General features: G+C 42.0%; 1 protein-coding gene across 5 annotated transcripts in view; it reads left to right on the top strand.

Moving 5' to 3' along the window:
- Positions 1 to 18,480, top strand: part of LOC126298779 (1-acyl-sn-glycerol-3-phosphate acyltransferase alpha-like) — a 689,206-nt gene that overhangs the window by 565,953 nt on the left and 104,773 nt on the right. The window lies entirely within an intron of this gene.

The raw sequence follows: 18,480 nt of genomic DNA, 5'->3' as shown, positions 1-18,480 counted from the left end.
GGCTGGAGAAAGAACAGGTGGCGGACAGACAGCCGTAATGACAGCGAGCAAAGCCATAAGAGGTACGAATCGAAATGACGAACGGGGTGACTGGAAGGAAAGCACACAACCACGTCACAGTCACATCCCGTCCAGAAGAGAGAGAGGCACATTTACGAAAAGAGGAGGTTATTATCGTGAAACAGGGAATATTATAATAATCAAAATAGGGAACATGCTACTGAAAGAGGTTGGAATCTTACAGAGCCGGAAAAGTAATCGATGGTTCGGATCTGGTCCAATTGCGAACGGCCGAATGTAATGGATCATTAGTAAGATTCTTAGGGTGTGACGAACTGGATGGAGTAAAAATTGCGCTCATGGAAGTAGATAGGCAGGAATTAAAGGAAGTGTACCAACCAGCAATTGAAATTGAAACACAGGACATGAAAACAATTGCGATCGTAGATTCGGGTAGCGAAATTAGTGCTATCTCTAGTAATTATAAGTATACAGATGTCCCAGAGTTACCAGGACAAGAACTTACAGTGGTTACAGCGTGTGGGTCTATAAGTAAAATGATAAATAAGCAGATTTAATATAATTTAATATGCAACGCAGAACATTCTCAGTGAATGCTGTGATGGTTCGCGGACTTTGCATCAATTTAATTTTGGAGACAGATTTGTTAAATGCTAATAGGGTAATGCTGGATTTTTCAGAAGGTGTTATGGGGATAAGAGAAGAACAGGAGTAACAGGTATTTAAATTTAGTGGAAATGAGGCCACGCACAATAAAGGCAATAATGCAAAAGTACAGATTATAAGGGAACAGAAGCACTGGAACTACGAACCAGAAGAAAGCATGTGTTTGTAAGTGGGGGTGGTCCTAGATGAAGACGTAAGTACAGAGGTCAGAATCAAGGAGGAAGGCGCAAGTATTTATGGATTAAGAGAGGAAGAGGCACACGAGTTGGAAAAAAACCACTACTACAGCATCAAAAAGCATTCTCAACATGAAGGAATATGAATATGGTTTCCAGGTAAAACTACATGATCCGTTTAGGTTTAAACTGTATTCCACTCCATTGGCGAAAAGAGAAGCATTAGAAAAAGAAATGAAGAAAATGATTGAATGGCGAATTATCCAGCGATCTCAGAATAATTATTGCAGTTCCCATATAATTGTGCCAAAGAAAGATGGCTCAGTGCGCATAATTATGGATGCTAGAGCCTGAAACAGAGTCGTTTTACCACAGATTGATAGGCCTGAGGCACTAGAGGAGCTTGTACAGAAGTTCAATGGCGTCAAGATATTAACTAGTATAGACTTGACCGCCAGCTTCTGGCAAGTCCCACTAGTACAAAACTGTAGAAAATTTACTGCAATTTGTTTATGGGGGGACGAAGTTACCAATTTATAGTGTTGCCATCTGGCTTAAAGATCTCGACAGTTGCTTTTCTATATATGTTAGGTAAGGTGCTGAGAGAGCAGCTATTCAATGAACCTAGGGTGTAGATCGCCGCAAAAAGATGGAACACAATGACATGTTGAATCAAATCTTATCTAAATTTGACAAGAGTAATATTGGTGTAAATTTGGACAAATCCGAATTTAGAAAAGGGAAAATTAAATTTCTAGGGCATATTATATCGGCTGAGGGTATCAAGCCAAACCTAGAAAAGTTAAATGCCATAAGAAACTGTCCAGGACCAAAGAACTGAAAGCAGTTGAAATTCTTCTACCTTTTAATCGGATTCTATCGCTGATTTGCGAACAATCAAGCACTTAATGCGAAAGTCGTACTCAGTTAACGAAGAAGATTGCCACTTGGATCTGGATCCACGAGTGCGAACAAGAATTTTTTTAAATAAATGATGGTTTATGTAATAGTACTGTTTTGTCACATCCTGACTTAAATGTACCTTGTTGCATCTTTACTGATAGCTCAGAATATGACTTGGAGCACATCTTTGCCAGTTCATAGAAAACGGAAATACAGTGGAAAGAAAGTCAAGTCGAGTACTAAACAAATGGGGGAGAACATATTCGGTAACAGAAAAGGAAATGCTAATAGTGGTCTGGGTGTTTAAGAAATTCACATAATATGTTATGGGTAGGAAAGTAAAAGTGCTTAAAGACCACAAGGCACTTCCATTCCTGATGAATTGTAGGCAAAGTCGTAACAGATTAACGAAATGGGCTTGAGCGCTTCATCAATATCATTTCACAATAGAATACTTGCTAGAGGAAAGCAATACAGTTGTTGATGCATAATCCAGATTGTCTTTGGGTATAGATAAAGCCGATTTTAATGATTCAGGGCAAAAAGAAGTCTCCATGTTATACCTATAAGAAGTAAAATACGAAGAAAGAAAAAGAGCATATTAAAAAATAAGAAGGGAACAGAATGTGGATGACACTATTAAAATGATAAAAGCTGACTGGAGTAGGAAAGCGAATGATAAGGTGAGGAAGTACTATGTAATAAATAAAGGTCTGTTGTATCTGGAACAGACCTAGAAAAACAGCAGTGGGAGGTCTGTTGGCCAGAACATGAAATTGAGATGCTCGTGTGGGTCATACATTTCACTTGTGCTCATTTTGCTGCCAATAAATGTGCGGGTAAAATTGAGAAATGTTGCTATTTTAATAATTTAGGAAAGAGGGTACAGAAAATTATAAAAGCATGTGATGTGTGTCAGAAAACAAAAGTGTTAATAAACTCTAGCAGCAAAGCGGAAATGCATAGCACAATCCCAACAAAAAAATAATTGGAATGGTGTGTGTTAATCTCTATGGTCCCCTTCCCACCTCACGAAGAGGGTACAAATATCTTTTCGTTTTGTTGGATATGTTCTCGAAACATGTACAACTGTATGCACGGGGAAAGGCTACAGGTAAGTCGGTTTCAAATAAAGTCAAGAATGACTACACAATGAAGGTAGGTAAATCAGATGGGATCATCTGTAGCAATAGACCATAACTTATGTCAGAGTATTGGGACAATATGTTGAGGGATCTGGATATAAAACCTATATACATATCAAAATACCATCCTCAGTCAAGTATGAGTGAAAGTCGTGAGAGAACTAGCCCGCCCGGTTGGCCGTGCGGCCTAACGCAGGGCTTTCGGGCGGGAAGGAGCGCCGGTTCCGGCACGAATCCGCCCGGCGGATTTCTGTCGAGGTCCGGTGAGCCGGCCAGTATGTGGATGGTTTTTAGGCGGTTTTCCATCTGCCTTGGCAAATGAGGGCTGGTTCCCCTTTTTCCGCCTCAGCTACATTATGTCGGCGATTATTGCGCCAACAAGTTCTCCACGTACGCGTACACCACCATTATTCTACCACAGAAACATAGGGGTTACACTCGTCTGGTGTGAGACGTTCCCTGGGGGGTCCACTGGGGCCGAACCGCACAATAACCCTGGGTTCGGTTTGGGACGCGGCGGAGGAGTGAAGTGGACTGCGGTAGTCGTCGTAAACATGAGAGAAATAAATAGGCTTCTTAAAACATACTGCTCTGGAAAACATCATGAGTGGGTAAATTACATGGAAGAATTTGAGAGAATTATGAATGAATTGCAGCATTCTACCACGGAAATAGCACGACAAGAAATGTTAAATGGTGAAAAGGTACTTAGTGTAATCGAACAGACAGTAAGTAACTTACCCACAGAGAGGCGGTATTTCAGAGGGAATTAGCCTTTGCTAGGGACAGAGAAGAAGCAGCTAAAAGAAAGAATAAACACAAGAAGCAAGTTAAGAAAAGGACTTATCAAGTGGAAGAATTGGTACTGATCAGATCAAGACATAGGTCTTCCAAAGTAAACTCAGAGATCAAAAAATTCTCTGAGGTAAACGAAGCACCATACAAAATCATTAGTATAGAGCAACGGAATGCAGTGGAAGTAGCCAATATTAAAACAGGCAGTAAAAGAGTCTACAACATGGTGGACATTAGACAAGTATTATGACTACTAAACCTCAGGAGGCAATAGCGTTCTTTGTATTGCTAGGTAACTGGCGATTGGCAGGCGCCCGAGTTAACCGACAGTACACATCATTTTTTCCTGGTGTTCTTTCCCTTCTTTCAGTCAGAACTATTTCTGCCTTCTTTAACAATCTTCACTATCAAGATTAAGCTTTCCACCCACTGAATGCAATGCAACAACTAAAAGATACTCTATGACACAAACAAAGTGACCCAGCGGGATAAACATCTGCATAGCACGAGTGAAAACCAGACATTTGCAGGAATATATGCAAACAGGTCAGAGTAAATGGAGAGTTACAGATTAGGCGACAGGAAACTCCGTCAGTCATTTATGAAGAGTTGAGGAGGAAAGGCAGAAGATGATGTGTAAGTCGGCCATTCAGCAGTATTTATTGGCGAAGTGGTTTCCGACAACCGTTTTACAAAGGAGTAGTCATATTGTCGACATAAGGCACAACACTGAAATGAAAATCTCAAAAAGAAATAAACGCAGTAAGTAAAGTTGAAATAGAAGGCATCGTAACATGAAAATAGAGAGTAAAGACACAAAATGTGAAAGGACGACAGAATAAAGATTAAGCTAAGAATAAGATAATTAGCCCCTACAGATTACAAAGTCACATAATGCTTGTATGTGAAAGTCTATAGAAAATACAGTCATTACACGAATAGAGTTCCACTAGTGCTGTTTGTAGCAACAATGACACCCAGATACAGACAAAGTGATACCTCGTACTGTGGAATGAAGTAACAATTTGGTAAACGAGTGTTTGTGCATAATGCTTGAAGGAAGATTCTAAAAGATTTTCTCAATGTATCTGTTAATCGTAGTTGTAAGTGTCGATATGTAAGATTTAAAGAACATAGCAGGAGACGCCGGGTAGCGGCGTGAGTCATTAATGAAGCGGGTATGTAGTTAAAGAACCAGCACCGAACCAAAAACACTACGAAGGGCAATTCCCGAGCTGTATGTAATGTAACAGTTGTGGTACTAAATGGAACACTTCTGTCACTAAATGTAACTGGGTTTTCTCTTTTGATGCTAGTCAATTGTCAGGATGAGCATTCTAAAGCATTATGTCAGGGTGAAAATACTAAATTAATTAATTTTTCTCTCTTAACAACATGTGGGCAGGGTGGGTTCTTCCTTGGCTCGGGTATGAGGTAGAATGAAACAGCATTTCTACATAAGATAACTTTTATTGCAAGTTTCGTACAACTGTTTTCTTACTGGATTATACTGGCTCGGAGAGCGGCAGCTGTGTCGTTTGCGTAGCCTTCTGCTGCGGCAGCGGCGGCGTCTGATTACGCGTGGCAGTGTGTATCTCGTGTCGCCGTCTCGCCCAGCTGACTGGAGACACGCAGCGCGAGGTGGCCCGTTTAATTATTGCGAGCGAACTCGTGCATCGGGTGGTGATACCTTGGATGTGGCGTCCCAGTGTTTCTCTTCTCTAAGCGGCCGCATGTGTTGTGCGTCGGCCAGCGGAGCGGCGCGGCGGGGGAAGGCCAGTGTCCCGGACTCGAACAACGGACTCCCGCTTGCAAGTCTTCGGCTGTCAGATCTTCATCCCAGCTCACAGGTGACTGTTGATGTGAGGCCGTCTCCTTCCCGTCCTCACGAGTCACCCGAGTACGTAAAAATCCGTCTTCAAATACCTTTTAACTTCTGTTTTCTGGCGCCGAGGCTGCTGCTTGCTATTCCATTACAGCGGCGGACTTGGTGCGTCTGTGCATGATGTAGTCTCTTCTTGTATGACGGTCTTCAGCACCGAAACTGAAGGCCACTGCTACTCTACTCTTCCTTCGTGTCTCGTCTTTCTCCATCGGTCGGGCCCACTGCGTCTCGCGTATTTATTCACTTCAGTTTACTGGAGGTGAACGACTTCACGGTCATTGCCTCTTCTGTCACGTTGAAAAGCTTCTCGAAGAATCTTCTTAACGTCGGTCATTGGCTCTTGGAATGTAGGCGAGGGCCTTTGCTCACATGCGACAACTGAGAAACAAGTGAGCCGGTCGGGCGATGCCTTGACGGCTGAATCGACAGCGCCCGCTTATGTGGAACTTGCTGACTTCACGGTCATTGTCTCTTCTGCTCTGCTGTTCTGCCCGCTGTTTGCCAGTATGTAACTGTCTAAACTAAACCAAGTTTTTCATTTATATTCTAATATCTACTTCACTTTGATTTCACTAATTTATTTACTTAAGTACCACTCAACAGTAAACATTGCATACAGCTGTGATCAAAGCAGAAACAACGGTGAACCACTCTCATCGTAGGATGTAAACTGAGACATTGCTTATAGACAGCTAAAATAAAAACAAAACATTATGTATTTATAGGGTCCATGAACCATGGACCTTGCCGTTGGTGGGGAGGCTTGCGTCCCTCAGCGATACAACGGAGGGGTATGTGTTGAGAGGCCAGACAAACGTGTCGTTCCTGAAAAGGGGTAGCAGCCTTTTCAGTAGTTGCAAGGGCAACAGTCTGGATGATAGACTGATCTGGCTTTGTAACAATAACCAAAACGGCCTTGCTGTGCTGGTACTGCGAACGGCTGAAAGCAAGGGGAAACTACGGCCGTAATTTTTCCCGAGATGCAGCTTTACTGTATGATTAAATGATGATGGCGTCCTCTTGGGTAAAATATTCCGGAAGTAAAATAGTCCCCCATTCGGACCTCCGGCCGGGGACTACTCAACAGGATGCCGTTATCAGGAGAAAGAAAACTGGCGCTCTACGGATCGGAGCGTGGAATGTCAGATCACTTAATCAGGCAGGTAGGTTAGAAAATTTAAAAAGGGAAATGGATAGGTTAAAGTTAGATATAGTGGGAATTAGTGAAGTTCAGTGGCAGGAGGCACAAGACTTTTGGTCAGGTGACTACAGGGTTATAAATACAAAATCAAATAGGGGTAATGCAGGAGTAGGTTTAATAATGAATAGGAAAATAGGAATGCGGGTAAGCTACTACAAACAGCATAGTGAACGCATTATTGTGGCCAAGATAGACACGAAGCCCACACCTACTACAGTAGTACAAGTTTATATGCCAACTAGTTCTGCAGATGACGAAGAAATTGTAGAAATGTATGATGAAATAAAAGAAATTATTCAGGTAGTGAAGGGAGACGAAAATTTAATAGTCACGGGTGACTGGAGAGAAGGAAACGTAGTAGGTGAATATGGATTGGGGCTAAGAAATGAAAGAGGAAGCCGCCTGGTAGAATTTTGCACAGAGCACAACTTAATCATAGCTAACACTTGGTTTAAGAATCATGAAAGAAGGTTGTATACATGGAAGAACCCTGGAGATACAAAAAGGTATCAGATACATTATATAATGGTAAGACAGAGATTTAGGAACCAGGCTTTAAGTTGTAAGACATTTCCAGGGGTAGATGTGGACTCTGACCACAATCTATTGGTTATGAACTACAGATTAAAACTGAAGAAACTGCAAAAAGGTGGGAATTTAAGGAGATGGGACCAGGATAAACTGAAAGAACCGGAGGTTGTACAGTGTTTCAGGGAGAGCATAAGGGAACAATTGACAGGAATGGGGGAAAGAAATACAGTAGAAGAAGAATGGGTAGCCTTGAGGGATGAAGTAGTGAAGACAGCAGAAGATCAAGTAGGTAAAAAGACGAGGTCTAGTAGAAATCCTTGGGTAACAGAAGAAATATTGAATTTAATTGATGAAAGGATAAATACAAAAATGCAGTAAATGAAGCAGGCAAAAAGGAATACAAACGTCTCAAAAATGACATCGACAGGAAGTGTAAAATGGCTAAGCAGGGATGGCTAGAGAACAAATGTAAGGATGTAGAGGCTTATCTCACTAGGTGTAAGATAGATGCTGCCTACAGGAAAATTAAAGAGACCTTTGGAGATAAGAGAACCACTTGTATGAACATCAAGAGCTCAGATTGAAACCCAGTTCTAAGCAAAGAAGGGAAAGCAGAAAGGTGAAGGGAGTATGTAGATGGTCTATTCAAGGGCGATTTACTTGAGGACAACATTATGGAAATGGAAGAGGATGCAGAAGAAGATGAAATTTGAGATACGATGCTGCGTGAAGAATTTGACATAGCACTGAAAGACCTGAGTCGAAACAAGGCCCCCGAGCTAGACAACATTCCATTGGAACTACTGACGGCCTTGGGAGAGTCACTCCTGACAAAACTCTACCATCTGGTGAGCAAGATGTATGAGACAGGCGAAATACCCTCAGACTTCAAAATGAATATAATAATTCCAATCCCAAAGAAAGCAGGTGTTGACAGATGTGAAAATTACCGAACAATCAGTTTAGTAAGCCACAGCTGCAAAATACTAACACGAATTCTTTACAGACGAATGGATAAACTAGTAGAAGCCGACCTCGGGGAAGATCAGTTAGGATTCCGTAGAAATACTGGAACACGTGAGGCAATACTGACCTTACGACTTATCTTAGAAGAAAGATTAAGGAAAGGGAAACCTACGTTTCTAGCATTTGTAGACTCAGAGAAAGCTTTTGACAATGTTGACTGTAATCCTCTCTTTCAAATTCTAAAGGTGGCAGGGGTAAAATACAGGGAGCGAAAGGCTATTTACAATTTGTACAGAAACCAGATGGCAGTTATAAGAGTCGAGGGACATAAAGGGAAGCAGTGGTTGGGAAGGGAGTAAGACAGGGTTGTAGCCTCTCCCCGATGTTATTCAATCTGTATATTGAGCAAGCAGTAAAGGAAACAAAAGAAAAATTTGGAGTAGGTATTAAAATCCGTGGAGAAGAAATAAAAACTTTGAGGTTCCGACCGTCGCAGGTAGCAAGAGGAGAACCGCACCGGAAATGACCGCGGAGAAGCCCTCGGACGTTGGCGCGCCAGGTACATATAGTCTGCGGCCGCGAGCTCCTCTCCAGTTCACTACCGGCAATGGAGGGTGAAGCTTTGACAATGCCAGCCACTCGTGCTGGCGAAACGTCAGAAAAATCATTAGATGAACGTCGGCCGAAGAACCCGAGACAGAAGCCAACCTCATCAGTTACTTGATCTATCCATCTGATCTTCAGCATTCTTCTCTGGCACCACATTTCGAAAGCTTCCATTCTCTTCTTGTATAAACTATTTATCGTCCATGTTTCACTTCCATACAGGGCTACACTCCATACAAATACTTCCAGTAAAGACTTCCTGGCAGTTAAATCTATATTCTATTTTAACAAATTTCCCTTCTTCAGAAAGGCTTTCCTCGCCGTTGCCGGTCTAAATTTTATATCTTCTCTACTTCGACCACCGTGTTATTTTGCTCCCCAAACAGCAAAACTCATCTACTACTTTAAGTGTCTCATTTCCTAATCTAAATCCCTCAGCATCACCTGATCTAATTCCACTGCATTCCATTATCCTCGTTTTCCTTTTGTTGATGTTCATCTTATACCCTCCTTTCAAGACACTGTCCATTCCGTTCTACTTCTCTTCCAGGTTCTTTGCTGCCTCTGGCATAATTAAAATGTCGTCCGTAAACCTCAAAATTTTTATTTCTTCTCCTTGGGTTTTAATTCCTATTTCAAATTTTTCTTTTGTTTCCTTTACTGCTTGCTCAATATACAGATTGAATAACATCTGGGATAAGCTACAACCCTGTCTCACTCCCTTCTCAGCCACTTATTCCCTTTCGTGCCCCTCGACTATTATAACTGTCATCTGCTTTCTGTACAAATCGTAATTAGCCTTTCGCTCCCTGTATTTGACCCCTGCCACTTTCAGAATTTGAGAGAGAGTATTCCAGTCAAATGTCAAAAGCTTTCTCGAAGTCTACAAATGCTAGAAACGTAGGTTTGCCTTTCCTTAACCTATCTTCTAAGATAAGCCGTAGGGTCAGTGTTGGCTCGCTTGTTCCAACATTTCTACGCTACAATTCAGAGCCCTCTCGCAGCAGAGGGTTCTAACTTGGCCTCAGCGAAGCGGGAAAGTCGACAGAGTAGTATTCATGACTTGTAATACCTCAAACGATATTGAGAACAGAATAAAGAATTGGGAGGCATTACTTTTCAGCACGACCTCGTGCAACATGCTACAGATGTCTGGGATTTCGCGTTAGTCTTTTGCAGCCATGACTCATTAAACTGATATTTAGGTAATTTTCACATCTGTCAACACTCGCTTTCTTTGGTATTGGAATTAATATAATCTTCTTTAAGTCTGAGCGTTTCGCCTTTCTAATACATCTTGCTACTGTGTGTCACTAGTTCGAATGGAGTGTTGGCTACTCCCGGGGCCTTGTTTCAACCTAGGTCTTTCAGCGCTCTGTCAAATTCTTCAGGCAGTATCACATCTCCCTTTTTATTTTCATTTCCGTCCTGTTCCATTTCCATAATATTGCCTTCAAGTACATCGCCTTTGTGTAGACCCTGTATATATTCAAATGGCTCTGAGCACCATGGGACTCAACTTCTGAAGTCATTAGTCCCCTAGAACTTAGAACTAGTTAAACCTAACTAACCTAAGGACATCACACACATCCATGCCCGAGGCAGGATTCGAACCTGTGACCTCAGTGGTCGCGCGGTTCCAGACTGAAGCGCCTACAACCCCTCGGCCACCCAGGCCAGCAAACAGCGAATTTACTTGCATTTCATACAAAAGCAGACTATCATACCATTATTCCAAAAGTGTTAATTACCTGCAAAATAATAAGCACTTGCTAAACGAAAAGGCAGAAGAAGCATTTCGGAGATTTACGGATCACGCCTAACTTGGATAGCGAGTGAAATGGATCGGCTGTAAGATGATAGCTGGTTCAGCAGTCTCGGAGGACAGACATGTTGCCTGCCTTGGACGGTATCGGTTAATTGCTTAATTAGCAATCCCTGATTATTTGGACTGATTCAGAACAGTTTGATAGTAATTACGCAACACGCAGTTCATTATTTTGTATATTCTCTGTGAAAGTGTGGAGAGTGGAAATTTTTTATGATTCATAAAATGGAATATAATTGTGCTGTTTCTCGTATTGTGCTAATAAAAGGCGAGTGGCATCCCGTATAAACAACGTAACTGAAAATTTAATTATTTATACAATGCCAGTTTCGTGCCAAGAGTTTATTAAAGCCTCAAGACAACGTATTCACGACATACGTGCTGTTTCCTGCGCACGGGACAACAACTATAGAAGACTGCAGCTTGGTGAACATTATTCAGAACTTAAGCATTACACTCTGGGCGGTGGGTGGAAGAAACTAGGCATCTCGCGTGTACTGCAATTACTGCAAGGAGGCATGAAGGGAGGACATTTTTGAGGGAAGGAATTTATCATACTCAGGAAAATCCATCTTGCAATATCTCTGTCTCTCCCTATCTTTCACTTTTTGTAAGTACAAAGGAGAGTCCATTCTGTTGTCGGAGTCGTGTTCTAATTTCAAATAGCTCAGAAGCTTCATCTTGAAATTTAACTTTTGATTTAGTGTTCGTGAGGAATTGTTTAATCAAATAACCTAGTTTATTACAATATCACTTCCAAATTCATGTAGTGTGTGTGCGAGGGGAAAGGGGGAGGAGGGGTAACCCTGGTCTGTCGATTGAATAGTTAACTTTTTAAACTCTGCAGAGGTGACAACATAGTTTTGCCTCGTCATCGTGTAGTGCCGTATTACTGAATGGAGATTCTAGATTTGTTCCACAGGTGATCTTCCTTCATAGAAACCTGGATATTCCCCTATACTTTGATAGACTTGCTTTTATGCCTTGTTCATACTATCTCGGAAAGAATTTTGTAAGTGAACGGGACGAATGGTAGTCCCCTGTAATAGTGGACTGCGTTTATCGACTTCTTCGTAGAAAGGATGAATTAGTGTACATTCCTATTCTTCTGATATTTCTTCTGAATCGCAAATCTTTATGTTTTGTAGGATCCTTTAAACGTCTGTACATACTGTATTCCACATTTCTGCCAACATGCCATCTTATTGCTTAATTTAAAAACAAGGGAGGAGGGGGGGGGGGGTTCAAATGTCTCTGAGCACTGTGGGACTTAACATTTGGGGTCATCAGTGCCCTAGAACTTAGAACTACTTAAATCTAACTAACCTAAGGACATCACACACATCCATGCCCGAGGCAGGATTCGAACCTGCGACCGTAGCAGACGCGCGGTTCCGGACTGAAGCGCCTAGAACCGCTCGGTCACTCTTACTTAATAACCTTTCAGTTTTTCAAGAGACTTATTCGAAACAAGAGGGTGAAGAATTTATATTTTCGATTTCACTTTGGATTCGCCAGTTCAACTCATTTTCGGTGTTTTATCCAAGAACTTCTAGTGCCCATTTGAACCTCTGGTACGTTCCATATTTCATCTCTCAAAGCAATCCTTTTGTTTTCTATTTTATTGCTCTCTCTAATTCAGTCCATCGTTGGTTAATCCTCACAATGAAACTATCAACAAACTCCGGTTCTTGCAGTTTCTCCAGGTCTCGTCTCTTCGGTTTCCTATCGTTTTGAATTTTCGTCAGTTTCAGTGTGCAGTTCATAACCAACAAATTAAGACCAGAATCCACATCTGCCCATGGAAACGTTTTTTAGTTTAAAATCTGATGTAATCCCTGTCATATCATATATCTATCTCAAAACTTCTAAGTCGCATTGCCTGTTTGATATGTACACTGAGGGTGTCGATTGATGAATCCCCAGACAGTAAGTAGAGTATTCGCTGTTAGCTTTCTTAGGAAACCTGTTCCGTAAGAATGCCGGTTCTGCCGGAAGATAATGAGAGCAGGAGGACAATGTGGCCATAAATACTGCATAGTTCAGGCTGCGCGCTGTCAGAACAGGGAAGTACGCCTCATCTATAATTCCACGCCCACGGCGGGACAGTGATTTCTCAGCTTTGCCACTATGATGCGTCCTTGGTGCGCAACACGGGAGTAAACACTTGCGTGGCTACACATGACGTCATCAGCATGGGCGCCACAATACTGGTTTTCCCCAACGTCGGGAGGCTGCGGGTTTAACTGGACAGTAGTGCCACTTCAGTTGTTATTGCTTCCGTGTATTAACTTCCAGCTGAGTTTCGTGGTTGTTGTCATGAGTTTCCATAACTTTAGGTATTCATGCAGTTTCATCCACGATGAGTTTACCGAAAAAGAAATAGGACTTTCGTAGCATCCATGTGTATAGTTTCAGTAAAGTATAGCTCAATCGGTAGAGCATTTGCCCGTCAAAGGCAAAGGCCCCAGGTTCGAGTCCCGGTCCGGCACACGAAATCTTTATTTTGCTTAGTCAATAATATAAGTACTTCAGTTACATCCCCTGGCATAACTAATTTACGACCTGAAAGCACCGTCATGTTTACAAACGAGAAACAGAGATTGTATGTAACAGTAAGTACAGCACAATTTTCTTTGTAGTGGAGGTCACATGCTACACCTCTATACGTCAGTGGCCTGCATAGCACATCAACCGCCACGATACTCGCTCACTACAAGTTTAAAACATTTGTCATACATTACATACTTTGAAAGGGATTGGACAAAAATATGTTAACACCGCGAGAAACGCGTGATTGAACATATTGCAGATGCTCGCCAATCCTGCAGATTGCGCTGTTGTAACAAGGTAGCAGAAATGTTTGGTGTTTCAACAGGCACCATATCGAAGATAATCGCATACAGGGAAAGCGTTAAAGACCTGCCTGGCTAACCGTGTGTGTCAAAGCGCGCCTTCCGGGACGGGAGATACGTCAGCCCCGAATCGAATCCGTCATCCCAGACTGCTGGGGTACACACATTCCGAACCGATGGGAACAAGTTGGCGATAAAAAGGGCATCTGTATATCTCTTATATTAACTGTACCACACCCATTAAAAACCATGTCGACTGCTCGGTAATGAGAGAAAACGGCACAAGAAAAAGAAAAGAAAAAAAGAAGACAGGGAAAGCGGAGACACATCATGCGCTAAGTCACAAAGCGGATGAAAGTGTGTTGAGTGATGGTCACGGTCAGATAGTAAAGAGGGGTGGACGAAAAATAAGGCAAAAGCTGCAAACGTCACGGCAGTACCGAATGTTTCTCTCGCGAACCCTGTGAGGACCGAAACAACATGAAGGGCGCTCCAGAAGCAGGGAATTGCAGGGCGAGCTCGAATTCGAAAACCATACAGCAGTGATGAAAATGCCCGTAACGGGAAAATGTGGCGCCGAAGCCGTAAAGCCTGGACTATGGAGCAATGGAAGAAAGTCGTTTAGTGGGGACTAGTCTTGTTCCAACTTCAGGCCGAGTTGGCGGCACTACTACCGTGATAATTGTCGGGGGTTCGGTGATGATTTAGGCAGCCATAGCAATATCAAGAGCTCAGATGGAGAACCAGTGCTAAGCAAAGAAAGGAAATCAGAAAGGTGGAAGAAGTATAAAGAGGTTCTATACAAGGGCGATGTATTTGTGGGCAATATTATGGAAATGAAAGAGGACGCAGATGAAGATGAATTGCGAGACATGACACTGCGTGAAGAATTTGACAGTCGAAACATGGCCCCGTGAGTGGAAGACATTCCATTAGAACTACTGACAGCCTTCGGAGAGCCAGCTCTGACAAAACTCTACCACCTGGGAAGCACGATTTATGAGACAAGCCAAATACCCCCACACTTTAACAAGAATATAATAATTCCAATCCCAAAGAAAGCAGATGTTGACAGGTGTGAAAATCCCTAACTATCAGTTTAATAAGTCACGGCTGCAAAAGACTAACACGAAATCTTTACAGATTAATGGAAAAAGTGGTAAAAGCCGACCTCTGGGAAGATCAGCTTGGATTCCGTAGAAATGTTCGAACACATTAGGCAATACTGACACTATGACTTATCTTATAAGATAGATTAATGAAAGACAAACCTACGTTTCTAGCATTTTTAGACTTAGAGAAAGCTTTTGACAGTGTTGACTGGAATACTCTCTTCCAAATTCTGAAGGTGGCAGAGGTCAAATACAGGCTATTTACAATTTGTACAGAAAGCAGATGGAAGTTATAAGAGTCAAGGGGCACGAAAGGTGGTGGTGGTTAGTGTTTAACGTCCCATCGACAACGAGGTCATTAGAGACGGAGCGCAAGCTCGAGTTAGGGAAGGATTGGGAAGGAAATCGGCCGTGCCCTTTCAAAGGAACCATCCCGGCATTTGACTGAAACGATTTAGGGAAATCACGGAAAACCTAAATCAGGATGGCCAGAGACGGGATTGAACCGTCGTCCTCCCGAATGCGAGTCCAGTGTGCTAACCACTGCGCCACCTCGCTCGGTGGACACGAAAGGGATTAGAATTGGGGAGAAGGGTAATTTGTGGCACAACTTGACTAGAAGAAGGGATCTGTTGGTAGAACATGTTCTGAGGCATCAAGGGATCACCAATTTAGTACTGGAGGGAAGCGTTGAGGGTAAAAATCGTAGAGAGTGACCAAGAGATGAATACACTAAGCAGATTCAGAAGGATGTAGGTTGCAGTTGTTACCTGGAGATGAAGCAACGTGCACAGGGTAGAGTAGTATGGAGAGCTGCATCAAACCAATCTCTGGACTGAAGGCCACAACAACAACAACAACAACAACAACAACAACAAGCACTATATTTCATGGGCAACACGGTAGCTGTGCAAGGTCACGTTACTGCCAAGGATTGTGTGACAATTTTGGCTGATCAAGACAATAGTGGGGCAAGGGGACTCCTCTCTTATCTATTACTGAACGAGGCCAGTACAACGGTTTAAGTTGCTTTATCCGTAGTCGTTTTCTATTGTTTAGGTTTGTGTTTGTCTGCGACAGTGCCAGTTTCATGGAATTGCGGGTGAAGTGCGTAATTGGTAGTCTGTCTGGGTGGCGTTAGTTCAAATCCTGTGCGATGAAACGGGTACTCACTTCTCCTCGAATCAGGACGATCTCAGTGCATTCGGTTTGTGATAACTACATCAGCTTTCACGTCATCTACAAGGAAGGAACATCAGCAGTAACTAGAGAACGAATAAAGCTATGTTCAAATGGAAGGCACTGTTGTTTCTTATGTACTATTTTTCTGATACGCCACACGATCCCACCCTTTCCCCTTTCCAATTGGAAATTATTAGTTATATCCAAGATGGGAACTTCCAAAATAGCCTCACAGGTTTTCCCTCAACCCATCTCATACTAAATGACTTTAAAATTCTGTTTATCCATCTGCTTCCGATTTAGAAACGTGGTTCCTCACCTATGGATCATCCAGTAGGTGATATGAAATTTGCACAACATGTCTTGAATTTTGCGTACCAGTAATGACATCGTTACAGAGGGTGGCGTATTCCTATAGAGCGAGGCGACAGGACCCATGTAAGCTGAGCGTGACATCGAGTTACACAGGGCTAATCATGTTTACGCTTCTGGGGTCCATTACGGAGGCTTCATTAATCGACCACAGCACCCAGTGCAGCTGCCGTCCGTATTTCGCACACTCTTGCAGTCATCCACCGTGATGAATCAGTGATTAACCTAAATTGCTTCGTACGCACGCAGTCGCTACAGCTCACAGAATTTGTTAATAATATGCACCGCACTGCAGATGAGATTACAACAGTATGTAGGAACCTCTGAAATACATTTATCACACATCACTAATTGTAACGTTAATTAAGTCAAATTAAAATTAACGTTTCATTTACAATGTTTATAAAACAACTAAGTTCGGACAAATCTGTTTTTCTTTTGTGTTTAACTAAATCTCTATTTATTACTAATACATTATTTTATCTGCAATTATTAGCTGTACATAAATGTGATACTGCATAACAGGAAAGAGGTTTTTTCTTCTAGTACTGTTGCTTCCAGTATCGTCAGGCATAAATGAGAATATCAATAATAGAGATGCTGTGAGAAGAAATCGGAAATTACAGGTCAGTAAAGCGCAGTTCTTCGTAGAATCTGTTATATTAAAGCCAGCTGTAGAAAGGACCCATGCCTACATCAACAGTCAATAAACATTTGAGGGAGTTGATCGATCTTTCTGTCAGTGCTTGGCAGTACTTTCAAACAAAATAAATAAATAAATCCTTCTCGATATTTTGGGACAATATTTTTCGTACACCAACCGGTTCTCGCCTCTTGCGCACATAAGATACCCCAGTGGGTCGAAAACCGGTTAGTCAATAAATAAAAAATATTGTTTAATATCGAGAGAGTGTTCCAGTCTTCTTTCTTATGTGGCTCAGTTCTACACTCACGATTTGTTTGTAAGTAGTCTTTCTTCGAATGATCCGATTGCCTTCAAATTGAATGTACTGTAGTATTACAAAAAAGGCAGAAGAGGAATCTTACACCCTCATTACTCTCAGAAAGATATAGGAATCCCTGGACTGAAACGGGAAACTGAAAACAGGAAACTGTCTCCAACTGGTTTCTTGTAGCTTCCGTAGTTTCTGACAACACAAAAAGAAAATACGTTTATGGAGAGTAACTTCGCGCTTTAAAGGAAATAAATGCAGTTTATTAACTAATGTTACATTTCGCCAAGTCCGTATGCCCTACAGTCATTTGCCTCCAGCTGTGTGGGGTATAGGAAAACAAGCTGTTAATGTCATAGCGCGGTAGACGTGGTATCCAGCAAGATTTTCCAGGTCACCTTAGGTCGAAAACGAGCCGTTGTGAAGCTATGATAGTAAAATGACCACCAGGCGCTGAAGAGCCAGCGAAAATTTGTCTGGGAAGCGAACATGCCTGGATGCGTCTGACAGATAAGATTTGTCCGTCTAAGCTGCTTATGTGTTACGCTACGCATGTTGTACGCAACTACACTTGTAGTGAATTTAGAGAATTTTCTGTAAACAAAAAAAGAATACTTAAAATTTAGTTTGTTTTCTTTTCTACCGTTCTCTTAGCTCACACTCACTTACCAAGTGTATTTATTAGAATAACTGTTCATTCATGCTCTATGTGCGTTGGGAAACTTTCAAATATGTGACTTTAAGGTTTAATCATTAGTAACAGTGCACCTTACAATTTCACAATCCGGCTATCTTACTGCAATGCAGCTTATCATCTTAAAAAAATTAATAGCATCACGGTACTTACACCGTAATTAATTTAATAGTTATGTTACAGTAAACAGCATAGAAAACTCGGGTCTAAAGTAACCAAACATGGATAGGAATTTAAAGTCTAAGTAGATTTAACTCTTCAGCAGAAACTATGAAACCATTTTGTTCAGCTATTTCGATTAGAAGCTGGTGGTCTCTAGCATAACAAATATGTTCTGGGGCAAGTTAGTTTAGATGAACACGTTACAAAACGCTATTGGCTGATGAGCTGTAGTTTTATGCTCTTAAATCCACAATGGTGAATATCCGATCCACCTACCCTGCTGTGACATTGTTATCAGGTTGCTTTTCTCCATTCCGTGTAGCAGATCGTCGATCTAATGTGGGACCTGTGCTAGCAGTCACGTGAGCACTCACGGACAGTTGCTTGCACCGGACTAGCTGATAGAGCTCCACGTACACGTGTGGGA

The sequence above is a fragment of the Schistocerca gregaria genome, chromosome X (assembly GCF_023897955.1).
Source record: "Schistocerca gregaria isolate iqSchGreg1 chromosome X, iqSchGreg1.2, whole genome shotgun sequence".
Classification (NCBI taxonomy): Eukaryota; Metazoa; Arthropoda; class Insecta; order Orthoptera; family Acrididae; genus Schistocerca; species Schistocerca gregaria.
This window is presented reverse-complemented; position numbering and strand designations above follow the sequence as displayed.